The sequence below is a fragment of the Callospermophilus lateralis genome, unplaced genomic scaffold (genome assembly GCF_048772815.1).
Source record: "Callospermophilus lateralis isolate mCalLat2 unplaced genomic scaffold, mCalLat2.hap1 Scaffold_43, whole genome shotgun sequence".
Lineage (NCBI taxonomy): Eukaryota > Metazoa > Chordata > Mammalia > Rodentia > Sciuridae > Callospermophilus > Callospermophilus lateralis.
In genome coordinates, this window is record NW_027514380.1 from 4,149,551 (window position 1) to 4,164,607 (window position 15,057).

Consider the following 15,057-nt stretch of genomic DNA (forward strand, 5'->3'; position numbering starts at 1 on the left):
AGAAAGCTGTGCCAGGAGAAAGCAGGAAAGAGAATATTTTTTGTTAATGGAATAGCTGATGAACTCATAATGACAACATTACCTAAATGTGTGTACAGAATAGAGAAGAAAATGCTAATGTCAACTGAGACATATAAAATGTGCACATTTCCAAGTGAATGTTTTCTCAGTGTATATAACTGAATATTTTACTAGTTACTGTCAATCTGTTTTTAAATTGATTTGATTTTAAAGCAAACTCCCTGCATAATTTTTTGCACAGAGATTGAGAGATTAATTCTGACATGGACCTCTTCTGTAGTTTGATACAGGTAGCTTCCTACCCAGCTCTATTCATACGCTTCAAATAAAATCCAACTGGGGCATTAGTACATAAAGCAGAAATATAAATCAAGTAATTGTCATGATACCAAATCTAGGCAAGTCCAAACAGTATTATAAGAAACAATGGGGCAATAGTGTATAGGAAAGAAAATAGATTATTTAGCTTTTATTGTTTCAAAATAGTATCTTCATTTACTTTTTCAATATTTATGTTACTTGACTTGTAACATTTACCCATGTATTAAATAGCTGTTAAATTGTCACTTCAACTAGATTTTGATAAAAATATTTAAAATATATAATGTGTTTGGAAGTCTCACATGAAGGAAATACAAGATTCAAGTAAGATACTGCTATTTATTTTTTTAAATCCAAGCTTCAGAATAAATTAATTCTGCAGACTTCTTTTAAGTTTCCAAAGTATCAGGTATACCATATATGATTTTTGTTTATGCTAGTACCAGCACAGATATGAACTAAACATTTAACTTTAAACCTAAATATATTTGCTTAAAACATAAAATGGAGTCTGGAACGGGTTTCACAAAGTCACACAGGTTTTGTTTTTAAATTCACTAATAGAGAAAAATATTCTTTTCAATCTTCTTTTTAATGTTCTTTCTCCTCATCAGTGGTAGAAATTTCTTAAGCACCTTGATTATTGTAGACACAAAAGAAATACTCTTTAGAATTAATGTTGATTCAGTAGCTATCCAATTTAGTTTCTACTTAAAACTTGAGTTAGTGATTATTATTCGTGCAATTTTAGTTTGTGCTTTCTTGGCTACATACACGGAACTGTTAAGCTTTCTTTATTCTAGCTTTTTTTTTTGGGGGGGGGTAGAGTTGATCAGTGTGTAGAGCTTTATTCAGGGTCAATGCAAATGCAAACTAGTGTCATTTCAAGTGATAATCCAGTGAGATTAACTCCACAAAGAAACAGAACAAAACAGATTAGCAAGTGTGTATGTGGTGTGTATGTGTGTGTGTGTGGTGTGTATTGTGTGGGAAAGAGAGAAAATGAACTCAATTGTCCATTCTGAATTTGGACAGCAGCTCATAATACAACTTTGTGAATTCATCTCCTTTGCTCTTAACCTCAAAGGTACTGTGCTCATACAAACCATGCTACCAGGTCCCATTAGTTGGGTGTATAACAATGGGTGGCATTTGCAAAGCAGAGCCCCACCCAGTCATTTTTCTGGCACACAGCTGTGTCTGGGAACACAGCTGTGCCTCCCTGAGCCCTCCAATATACTTTACTGTGCAGCTGTGAGAGAGCTGCTTGGGAAACTGTCAGGAGGCAGCTGCAGAAACCCATGGTTGTAGCAATCTCTTCAAAACTGACCTGTGTCAGTTCAGGGGTGAGTAAGAGAGACTCTTGTAACCTCGATATTCCGAATACACACTGATATGATATGTGCTCTGGAATTTGAAGAATAAAAAAACAACAATAACAACTTGGACTTGGATTTTTTGTAATATTTTAGCTGCTTTCATTGTGGCTCTCGCTTCAATCTCAAATCCTAACTCTATTAAATAGCCTCCAGATTATGTTAGTCAATTTTCATATGAATAGTCACATCAATAACATGCACGTGATTCTAATAGCATTTGAGGATTGGAAAATGTCCTTTTATTAAGTATTTTAAACAAAATACCAGCTCATGTATCCTCGAAAATTAAATCATATACTTAACATACTATATTAAGTCAGAATTTACCCCTCAAATTCTATTCCAAATGTTGACTTATTTTTATAAGCTAGACATTTTCTATTGATATAGAATTATTTTAATATCAGCTAAATCCTTTCTTAGATTAGCTAAAAAGCCACTTATGAATAGTAAGTCTGTCTGCACCATGACAAATTTGGTAAAGAATATAAAAAATAAGGCTCATTCTCTGACTTCAGAGACACTCAAGACATAAGCACAAAGCAAAATATTACATTTGATTGAGGCCTCATATTAAAGACTAGAATAAAAACTAAAAAAGAATTATTACCACCATGTGTTCAAAACTTGAAACAGGAGGTAGGAGATAGTAGGATTTTAAAAATTAGTTAGATTTTAGGAGAAGAAAACCCTTGCAGAATTGTGATAGAAAGAGGAAATAACTTTGTCACCAATAATACAAAAATAGAGAAGAAATTTGGCATATTCAGTTGATGGGTGTTGGCTCTGGGAGGTAGAGGATATACAGTGAGATATTTGAGATTCAGACTCAACCTGTTCCTTACCTGGAGAGGTAAGAAAGAACAGGATGTAAAGAGTTTCAAATATTTCTTGAGAATCATCACATTTGATGCTGTGAAAATTGGAAAATGTCAAGGATTTTTAACAAAATGAAAAAAAAAATCTACCTAAGTTAGGAAAGGTGCATTAGTTAGCCCCAGAAGATACTATTGGACCAGATTCAAAGTAAATTATTGGTTAATATTGAATACGATGTTTATTGCTGAATCAAGTATCAGAAATGGTCCTGAATATAAAGCAATTAATGAATTTAATTGATCTATCAGTCAGGGTCTCCCCTCAAACCAAATGCATTCATTAGAAGCCTTTTTGAAAAACGGTTTCAGTGAGGTTTTACTTATAGAGGTATAACCATATTTAAGAAAACCAACAAAGCTAGTTGATATACCTGAGAAGTAAAAAGATGTTAGCTCTGGACACCAAGTGTCTAGAGGAAGAAGCAGGAGTTGTTGATCCTAGTTTACAGTTAGAATCATGAAAGAGAAACTGTTAAAAAGATGCTGCAGCCTAAGAACACACTGTAAGTAAGGGAAAGTGGGAAAGAAATGAACAGGTTGTATATTTCTATCCTTTTTCCCATGCACTAGGACCATCTACTAATAACCCTCCTTGACTGGATCGAACCAGGAGCCAGAGAGCAAGGCAGAGCAGGTGATGCATTTTGTACAAGTCAGTCTCAGGGTGCAGAGCAGGGTTAAGATGGACAGAGAATTGTTCTAGGAGAAAATGGAAAACAATTGACACAATTTCAAGTTTTCTTAAATTTCTTTTACTTTATTTCCTAAATGGAGAAGCAAAGATTTTATTTAAACTTTTTAAAAAATATTTATTTTTTAGTTGTAGATGAACATGATGCCTTTATTTTAGTTATTTATTTTTATGTGGTGCTGAGGATCGAACCCAGTGCCTCCCACATGCCAGGAAAGCACTCTAGCACTGAGCCACAGCCCCAACCCTTATTTAAACTTGAGTAACATAAACTGTGTTGGTGTTCTTAATTTATATGTGGCTAATTAAAAAAAGCTACTATGCTCTTTAGTATACTTTCACAAGCCATCCATGGGTTGCATGTGGGTCATTATGCATGGAAGCCTTGTGGATAGAAACATCTGGTGTCTGGAAATGACTAGTGGACTTTTTCTCTGGTCCATTGCCTAGGGACAGTGTGAATTTCTATCATGCTCTGCTGTGGCCCACACAGCACCCTGAGATGGGTGTGACCTGCCAAGATGTCAATCAACCTGCTGACTGCAAGACATCATGAAGCAAGACTCTGCCCTTGAAACTTTATCCCTGCCTTTGATGTACCCCTTTAAATAAACCACCAGAGCCATCTTTTCTTTGTCTAGTTCCAGCACCCACATGGACTAGATCTATCAGGGACTTTGCTTTTGTAAATATATTTCTAACTACTTGTATTTTGTTATTTGCTAATTATTTGAGCCTTTAAGTTTTAGGATGGCTTACACCCTCCTGGGCAGGAAGAAGAACCTCTCAATGAAACACTGGCTGTGGCCTCCATTAATATACTAGAATTTTCTGTTTCTAAAACAGTTTTTGACATAATTGTGTTTAGAGTAACATGGAACTAAACATGTACAGACAGTTTACAAGAGGAGAAATCCAGACATCCAATAAGAACATGACAAAATATTTAACTTGATTAGTAATCAAAGAAATACATTAACAAAACAGTAAATTCATGAAAGAAAAATAAAGTTAATGCAATTCCATGTTTTTCTCCTCAAACTGGAGGGATAACAAAGGTGGATTTTCAGAGTTGCTGAGGATACAGAGTGATAACATTGAGTTTTCTTCATGCAGAGAGTGTAAAACTAATATAATCTTCTGGAAACCGATTTTGTGATATATATCAAGAAATTTAATTGAATTCCTTTTCTATGTTCTAAAAATGTCTATTTAGTTTATCCTAGGAGAAAGGCATGTAAATATATATGTTTGCCTTACTGTTATTTAAAATACCTAGTACTAGGAACAACTTAATAACTGATGCACAAGTGTTTAAGAATGATGCATATGGATGATTGAGACTAATTGTAGGAAATACATCAAGACAAAAGTTAATTGTGGGGTTGGGGTTGTGGCTCAGTAGTAGAGCACTTGCCTAGCACATGTGAGGCAGTGGGTTCAATCCTCAGCACCACATTAAAATAAGTAAAAAAAATAAAGCTAACGTGTCCATCTACAACTTAAAAACAATTTTTTAAAAAAAGTTATTTGTGTAGGTATAAAAACTATGGAATAAATTGCACTGTGTAGCAAGGGAAAGTGGAAAATAGATGAAAGATTATAAAAATGAATACCAAAATATTAGCTAACACTGGTAATCTCTGAATTGTCAGTTACTGATTCATATTTTTTTCTACTTCCTGTTTGGGTTTTGTAGCTTGCCAATATGTATGAGCTCGTACTCCTTGTTCATGCCACATTATTAACAGTTTCTGAAGATTTTTTTCTTTTTGTTTATTCTCTTTATTCTGGATTCTCAATCTGCCCTTGGTCTTTAATGGCACAATGTTCATGATCTTTCATGTCATTGTGATCTTGTGAAATGTGAGCTGATGTTTGTGTGCAAATATATTTAATTTGGGTATATGATATCATTCCATAGATTTCATTGTTTTCTTAATTTTTAAAAAAATTCAGCACTTTGTTTTTAAGGACCATTCATGTTGCTCTATTTGTTACTTCAGCTCAGTGTTTTGCTTAAAAACAATGTGAATAACTTTTATAATTAGGAAAATATTATAAAATGCCTTTCTAGAATGCTCCATTGGCATTATATATTTCTGCAATTAATCTTTACCTTAAGAGAAAGAAATTTTTAAATAAGTACAATTTTCAGTTACTAGAATAATATAGACCTTTTGTTTTCTTCAACAAATCAAGAGGCATAATTTGAAACTGTAGCTCTCTTCTATATTTATTTTAATTTTACAGACTGAGTCAGTAAAGTCACTAATGCTGTACAAAAATGTTAAATGCAGTTTAGATTGTTAGATTTAAAATACTCTTCTCTCAGGAACATTTTTCACTGTGCAAAGAATCATTGAAAACCCCAATGACACTTTGTTAATGTCAACTGTGTCCGCTGATGTTTATAATGTTAGAATTAAAAATGAGGACCTTTTCAGATCTGAGTCTGCTTCAAGAACTGTGGGCCCATTTCATTCTATTATATTGACACATCTCCCACTAGTTCCCAGTCCAGAGCCCTGAAATAGCATATGCAATGGCCCAGTCTCACTTGTCTAGTTTGCTCTCTGGATTATAATATTGTCACCATCTTACTTATATACTGTTATCAGTCAAGTTTATTTGAATTTTTTAAATTATTGGACAAAAAGAACTTCATATAACAGTAATGAATGCGATTTATTATTCACAACTCAGGAAGCTGGCTATGATAATGTTTCCTTCTCACTTATTTTGTTAGCTTCATTATATCAAATATCTTACAAAGACCTAAACACGAAATCTTTTTGCCTCATACTTTTAACACTTTGCCCTTATTTCGAATAGCAGCCTATGAAATCCAATTTCCAAGTCATTGTAGTTACTGAAAGTTACATATGGTTTCTTTTTAAATTAAAAAAAAGATCTTGTAGTTGTAGATGGACAGCATGCCTTTATTTTATTTGTTTATTTTTATGTGGTGCTAAGGATTCAACCCAGTGTCTCAAAAGTTGTATGTAAGACTCTGCCACTGGGCTATAGCCCCAGCCCCTACATATGGCTTCTTAAGTGGACTGACCCATGCCTTCTATTAGGTAAACATCCCTTAGGATAAAGACTTTGGAACAGAGGTGAGGCAAGGGGAGCCAATAGCTTGCATACACACTGTGTGTAGGTCTGAGGAGACAGGTAGGCCATAGCTCTTCTAAGCTATGTGTTGAACTGACATGTGTTGAACAGGCACTGATAGGCACTTATTAAGGGCCTACAGAATTCACAGACCCATGAAGCTCTGGGTTATATTGTCCACTGGGGAGAGAAGCCATAGAGTGAACAGAAAGACAGTGCCCTTTTTCTGGACAAGGTCAGACATCTGGTTGTGTGAATGCAGCTAGGATGAAAGGAAGAAACCAGAAGACCTCAACATAGACATTTAAGAGGGGATTAGCTGCCAAGTACTTGAAAGCCCTCACTGTACAAGAGCTTCCTAGCAAGTACATGGTCACTGCTGCACTGGAGTAACACACACTATTTGTTTTGAAGTTCTCTACTGCCCCGACTCTTTTTCCATTGCCCTCTTCCAATCACAGAACAAAAGATCTCTGAAGAAACTTGCTGTATTTCTATATGATCATCACAATAGTCACCATTCGTTAGACCCTTGCCATGTGCCAAGTTCTGAGCAAGGTGTTTATGGGAACTATTTCAGTTATGTGAATTCCTGGAACAACTATATGAAGTAGATGTTACTGTTTACTCTATTTCATATATGGAAAAATGGAAGCACAGAGAGTATAAGTGATTTTCCCTAAGGTCACACAGCTAGTAAGTGGGATTGCTAGAAATTTTGTGTTACCCTAGCAGAAGGCTTTGGGTTTTCAAAGCAGACCAGGTATGGAAGGTAATAATTTACCCACAAGATTAAAAAAAAAAAGTGACTTGTGGTCCTTCCTAATCACAAAGCCTCTAAGGGCTTCTGATTTACTCTCATCAGAAATATCATGGATATTACCCTGGGACACAGGTGAAGGAGGGTTTTCTAAATACATTTTGTAAAGTATGTTTTAAAAGTAGAAATGTAAAAACACTTGTTGCACTGGGATTTAGATAGAGTCCAGAACAATAAAATCAAATTGATAACTCCAGTCTCTTAGAAGAGTAGTTTTTGAATGGGCTTGAGATTTTATTTGCTCAGGATTGTCCAGGTTTCCATTGTATTTTTGCATGTAACGTGCATGTTTTGTGTAACAGCAGGCACTGGCTAAGAAAAAGCTGGCTCTTTGAAGTATGAACTCTATGGCAGAAAACAACAGGAGGACCATGAATGAGGAGGATTAAATAGTGAAACATTCTTACCTGGTGTAAAAGAAAGCAGAGTGCCATGCTTCTGCCACCTTGTGGAACAATATATATTTGCATGTCTTTAGAAACCTGAAGTCATGTTTGTTTGTTTGTTTTACATATTTTATTTTGTTATGTTTTTTACATATTTTTACATATCTTACATATTTTACATATTTTTTATTTTACATATTTTCTTTTGATTAAAGAAAGAGCAATATGTTTTATAAAAAGAGATTCCCATTATTCTGTTTTCCTAATTATTTTCTTAATTATTACATGTAATTGAGGCACATTTATGATGCCACAAAGTAATATTATATTATTATATACTTTATTCTATTTTGATGATTTGTATATCTGTTATCAAAATAGTAATAATAAAACAATATTTTTCTACCCTTCTCCTCATTTATACCTGTAAAAGGAATATTAATTCAAATATAATTAAAAATAATTCAAAAATTATTATATGAATTATGTTATATATTTCTTAAATTTTTGTGTTTAGTAAACAATGCATATCTTGATAAGCACCCAGTGTTCCAGTTTTTTAATACATATGTTAAAAAAATTAGTAAGTGTATGTGTTAGGGTATTATGTACCACACTCATGATTAAGACATTTAGAAAGAAGGAAAATTATCAACTTATTCATGGAATTTTCAAGTGTAAATGTAGCCTGAGCTACTTGAACTAATTTTCTCTTAATTTTGCTTCATTTTTTGTTATTATTGTTAGACTGAAAATCTATAGAGTTTGCATATATAGAAATATATATGAAAGAAATTTCACTATTCCACTTATTTATGGATTTGAAACATTTTCATTTAGATCTAAAGAAATAAGAACAGGTCACTCTGTATGCCAAGACAAATGAAGAAAAGAACTGTTTTCTTCTATCTTTTGTGTATATAACCTGAAATACAACTATAAACTATGAACACTCCTGAGATGGAGAGCAACTGTATTCTAATCAGGTATCTTCTTGTAGACACTTGGACAATGAAAATAAAAAACAGGTGATAAAGTATTTTTTATTCATAATTAAAGCACACTTCTTTAGATGACAACAGTGTTTCTCTCCTGTGATCAGATAGTGGGAGAAAATTCTTTAATAAGTGTACTGTCCCCTGTGATTTGTTTCATAAATAAGGCATAATCTATTCCAGATTTTTTTTCTCTTGAAATAAGATTGTTAGAGTCATTGTCAATTTTTAATTTCAAGCTGGTTTTATCTTAAGATTTCTTCTCTCCACTTTGTCTGGGAAAGCCTTCACTCAGGGAAAAAAAGGGACAACTGTTATGCATCTAAATGTAAATCTAAGTACTATAAAAATAAAGGAATATTGCAGTTGAATGTAAAAGTGGCAGGACTATGGGAACTCTGTTTTCTCATCAGTTGAATAGTATACATTTTCACCAAGTTCTTATCTTCTGGTACTTTGATCCCATCTGTGTCACCAACTTGTTTCTTCCCTCGTGATGTCTCTGTCTTGCAATTCTCATTTTAATTTAAAGCTCTATCAAAGCTAGAAAATTATATTAGAAATATTTTTAAAGTATTATGGAGTCTTTCTTCTCCCTCTTTTCTACACATTCAGTTATTTGTTTATTCAACATATTTTGAACAATAATTGTGTGTCCAGGACTCAAATAGGGTCTGGGGATAATGTTGTGAGAAAATCCAATTGTGTCCTAGCCTCATGGAATTTTCTCTCAGTTCTCATCATTGAGGTCTTTTTTATTTTTAAAGATATCCATGCAGCTGGGTTACATGCATGCCTATAATCCTAGCGGCTCATAGCAATGCATCTCCTACTCTGCATCTTTATAGTCGACATCCCCTGCTTTATAGTGAAGAACCCGTAAAGTTAGTTTCTGTGCCTCCCTTTTTTTGGGGGGGGAAATTTTCTTTTTTAAAAAATTTTTATTATTAGTTGTTTAAAACATTACATAGCTCTTGACATATCATATTTCATACATTTGATTAAAGTGGGTTATGAACTCCCATTTTTACCCCGTATACAGATTGCAGAATCACATCGGTTACACATCCACTTTTTTACATACTGGAACACAACAGTCTGTGCCTCCCTTGATCTCTTCAGTCTTCTTGATCCTCCCTGAAGCCTCCCTGTTGGATCTCCTAGCTTGAGAGGATCAGGTGTGTATGCCTTAGGAAGATGATTTTGCCCTGATACACCATTTAATTTGTGTTTCTTTTTCCCCTTCTGCACCTGCTTCATGCTCCAGGTGCACAGAGCTTTCTGCCATATCCCAATCACGTCAATTTTATGCACTTCTGTTTGGAAAACCGTCTATACTTCTTGAGTTTGGTGAACTCCTTATAAGTAACCAATTTGAGTGTCTCTTTCCTAGAAACCTCCCTGAATCTCCCATATTTCCCTGGTGCTACATATGTATTGATGTTTGGACTCAAAGCCTTTCTTTTATTACTCTCACTCTTAACACATTGTGATTTCCAGTTTTAGTTTCAAATGAAACGAGCGTAAAAGTACTTCTGAAATATTCCATTTGCAGAACCAATCACGCCCAATATATCTCTATCTATCTATATTTATATATTTTTTTTGGTTTGTTTAAGGTGTTTTTCCATTGAATTTCCTGCTTCTAAAAGGCATCTTTACTGAGTCTTTCCAAAAAAATCTGCTTTTTTTCCCCAAGTTTATTTGGTGTATTAACAGAGTTTCATTACAATTGACAAAATAAATTTTAGAACAGCTGGGCACAGAGGCACATGACTGCAGTCCCAGGGGTTTGGGAAGTTCAAAGCCAGCCTCAGCAATTTATCAAGACTCTAAGCAACTCATTGAGACCCTGTTTCTAAATAAAAAATAAAAAGCGCTGGGGATGTGGCTCAGTGGTTAAGTGCCCCTGAGTTCAATCCCTGGTTAAAAAAGAAAAACAAAACAAAACAAAACAAAATTTAGAAAATATTCATTGCCCCACAAAATATCTTCATATCCATTATCAGTCATTCCACATTATTTGTCTCTAAGATCATAGATATAGCAACTGCCAAACCATTTTTACTCTGTATTTATCTTTTCTACATGTCTTTAAAATTGAATAATAAATTATGTCACATTTTGTGTCTGGGTATTTCACTTAGCATAGTGTTTCCAAGATTTATTCTTATTTTGACATATATCTGTCTTGCATTCATTTGTGTGGCTAATAACATTCCATTGTAGAGATGTACCTTTTTAATATGTTTATTAGTTGATGAATATTTGGATTGTTTCTACTTGGGTTATAATGAATAAAGCTGCTATGAAAATTTGTGTGTAAATTTTTGTGATTGATGCAGTTTTAATAGAAATAGCACTTTCTTATAGCACTTACTTATGTTTTGGTTAAGAGTAGAGATTCTGTAGTTATGTTTTTTATGTTTAACTCTGCAACTTACAGTCTATATGACTTTGGGCAAATTTCCTACTTTATTTTGGCCTTAGTTTTCTCACACTAAAAGGTAGATAGTAATAGATTTTCTTTGTAGGATTGCTATTAAATGGATTTATTTGTATGAAGTATATAGAACTGTGCCAGGAACATGGTAACTACTCTATAAAAGATTTGCTATTACTATAATTATTTATGTTATATTTATTAAAATATATAATTCCTGTAGGCGTAACAGTTTTTATACTACAATTAGGAACAAACATAAATGATTTCTGATAAACATAAAATGTAGGATTCTACTAGCTGAGAGCATTCAATATACAAGGTATATAGTCACTATAGACAAAAAAAAATGTTTAATTAAAGATAACACATTTGGTCACTCAAAGGAAGGTCAGTTAGAAGGGCCTCTAACATATTGAGACTGCTCACGGTGGCAAGGTTAAAAATTGTTACTTAGGTAAAGTTACAGATGGTTCCTTTCATTGCATCTTGTTATACTATATCCTATTATTTAATTTGAATCTGCATTTAAAAGAAGGAAGAAATGTGCACTCAGGGGGAAATTGTGTCTATAGGTGTCATCAAATATAATCACTAATGTCAACTACATCTATTTCATAAGATTTCTCTGAGGTTCAAAGATAATGTGTTATAAAATCTGTCTGAAAAACTATTGTTTGAACAGAACATTTGAGTATTTACTTGACATATAAGTTTGATTTTGGTCAGAAAAATGGATGTTACCCTAGTTATTTATACTGGAAAGGAGGCTTAATGTAGGAAATTGGTAAGGGTAGAATTTGAGCAGAGTTGAACTAATCATCTCGGCTGTCTACAGCAACCAAAATGGGAGCTTCTCAGAAAACTTACCCTAAAACCTCAGGCAAACGTCATATGAGCTCCCTGCCTAGCCCACACACCTGCTGCAACTGCCATCAGAGAACAATGGCTTCTCTTCCTTGTCTGCATTCCAAATGTCACACAAATGTCTCTCACCGAAGGATTTATACTGGGCCCATACTTTAGAAGAATCTGGAAATGCAGTTTCCAGGCTTTCTACCTGTGTGAGCTCAGAATGCAAAAATGATGCTAAGGATCAAGTGATTTCCAGCAGTGATTGATAGCTCAACTTTGAAGATATCTCACTAGTGGTGGTATGTGATTATTAAAAATAACAATAACAGCAACAAAACTTCTGTTTTCTTTACATTGTGTAAATCATTCAGAATGCTAAAATGATGGGTGAGTAAAAAAGACTTAACTTCTAAGAACTGCACGAATGTTTGAAAATTCGTTTTAAGTGGCTTCTTTCCAAGATAATGGCTGGAAAGGTCAGTATTTTTGCCCTAAGTGAAATGGAGTCTTGCCCAATTTAATTGGCCATACAAAATTAAAAGAGATGTCAAATATTTTGAAGCATCTTCACATAAAATATTTTAAAATGAGGCAAGAGAAAAAAAGTAGAAGTCTTATTTATCAAAGTAGAAGATGATCAATTTTATAGCTAACAATTTTATGTGTATTTTAAAACTCATTTAAATTTATTTATTTTTTATAAATAGGTTGAAGTAAAGTGATGGGTAACATAGGAAGTACAATGTATATTAAAAAAAAAGCTGTCTCTGTTCATTTTTCTATACATTTTGGGTAAAAATTAAAAAATAAAAATAAAATTCTCCTCCTTCTGCCTGCTATCTGGAGATTAGAAGAAAGACCAAAAGACAATTTGCTACTTCTCTGTAAGGCTGAAGAAGAGATGCCAACTTTGAGAATATAAACCCATTCCAGGACTAATACTTTCCTTGGCAACATCAAGAATCTGAATGCCTTTTTGGCTTTTGCCCTACAATACCCACGTTCATTTCAAGTGGAACTAGAAGATGCTGAATGACTAACTTTGGGTGCGGCTGAAAGAAAGATCAGTTGGCCTGGAGTGGAGTAATAAAACAGCAGAATTATAGAGAGGAACATATAATACATTGCTCTAATGGGTACACGTTTAGGAATAAAAGAAGGCACTAGACATAAATAACATATAATTTCTTAAAGTATTTATTTCCTGACAAATCTTTAAGGTACAGTCTCTAATACAGTTATATTTAAAACAATTTTCAGAGTGTTTCTTATTAATAATAATGAGATAATCAAAAGGGAATTTAAGAGAACAACCTCATTTATAACACCAACAAAAATATTAAAACGTATCAATTTAACTAAGGAGGTAAAAGATCTGTATATTGAAAACTATAAAACACTGATGAAACAAATTATAGAGAACACCATAAATGGAAAGATATTCTATGTTCAGAGATTGTGAGAATTAATATTGTCAAAATGTTCATATTACCCAAGGGATCTATAGATTCAATGAAATCCCTATAAAATTCCAATGTTAGTTTTCAAAGAAATAGCAAAACAATCCTTAAACAGATTAGGACAATAAAAGAGCCAAAGCAACCTTACGTGAGAAGAACAAAGCTGGAAGTCATGCTACTTGACTTCAAAATATATTACAAAACAACCATAATCAAAACAGCATTGTACTGACAAAAAAGCAGACTCGTTGATCAATGAAATTGGATAGAAATCTCAAAGCAAACCTAAATGTATCAATAGGTTTTATTTTTTTTACAACAGTGCCAAGAACACACAATGGGGGGAGGAAAATCTATTCAACAGACAGTGTTGGGAAAACTGATTAGCATCATTCAGAATGAATTTACTCCCTTATCTTACAACAGCCACAAAATAACTCAAAATGGATTAAAAACTTAAATGTGAGACCCTAAACTACAGAACTCCTTGAAGAAAAGATAAGGGGGGATCTTCATTACCTATGTTCTGTCAAAAGAGTTTTGAATATGATCCTGAGAGCTCTAGTAGCAAAAGGAAAACTAGACCAGTGGGAATGCATCAAACTAGAAATTTTTTTTTGCACAATAAAAGAAACAATTAACACAAAAGGAGGCAATTTCCAGAGTGCAAACAATACTTGAAAATCACATACATCTGATAAAGACTTAATATTCAAAATATATAAGTAGCTCAAACATGTCCATAACAAGAAAACAAATAACCCAATTTAAAAATGGGCAAAGGACCGAAACAGACACTTTTCAAAAGAAGGCATACAGATGGCCAATAGGGTCACTAAAAACATGGTTAAATCACTGACCATTAGGGAAAGACACATTAAAACCAAAATGAGGTGTAACCTCACACTTATTGAAATGATTTTTTATCAAAGGGATACAAGATAACCAGTTCTGGTAAGGATGTGGAGAAAAGAGACTTATACACTGTTGTTGGGATTATAAGTTAACACATTCCCATATTATGAAAATGCCTGACATTTCCAAGAAAGGGAGGGAGGGAGGGAGGGAGGGAGGGAAGGAAGGAAGGAAGGAAGGAAGGAAGGAAGGAAGGAAGGAAGGAAGGAGAAAACCTAAAAAAAAGAATTACCATTTGTTCCAGAAATCCTGTGGTTGGAAATATATCCAAAGGAATTGAAATCAGTATATCAAAGGGATATTTGCACTCTCATGTTCATTGCAGCACTTATTTACAATAACCAAGATATGTCCTTGAATGGATAAATAAAATGTACATAGTCTTCTATAATAACCTCTCCCCAAAAAAACTCCAAACATATATACTCTCTGAAAATTTAAAATATTGTACCCAGAATAATTATTCTTAGTCCATTTTCATGTATAGTTAATCATTTCTTAGTCAGTTGCCTCTAATAGCATAGGGTACTGTTGCTAATAAAATAGAATGCTATGGTTTAGGTGTGATTTGAGCATGTCCTCATGTGTTAGAGGCTTGGAACCCAATATGGTGGTATTAAAAAGGCAATGGTCCCTTTTAAAAATGGAGTCTAAGGGAGTTAATTAGGCCATTGAGGGTATAACCTTTGGAAAGGATTAATATTAGTTTCCAAAAGTAAGTTATTTTTTTTTTAGAAAGTGAGTTATTATAAAAGAACAAGACTGATCTCTTCCCA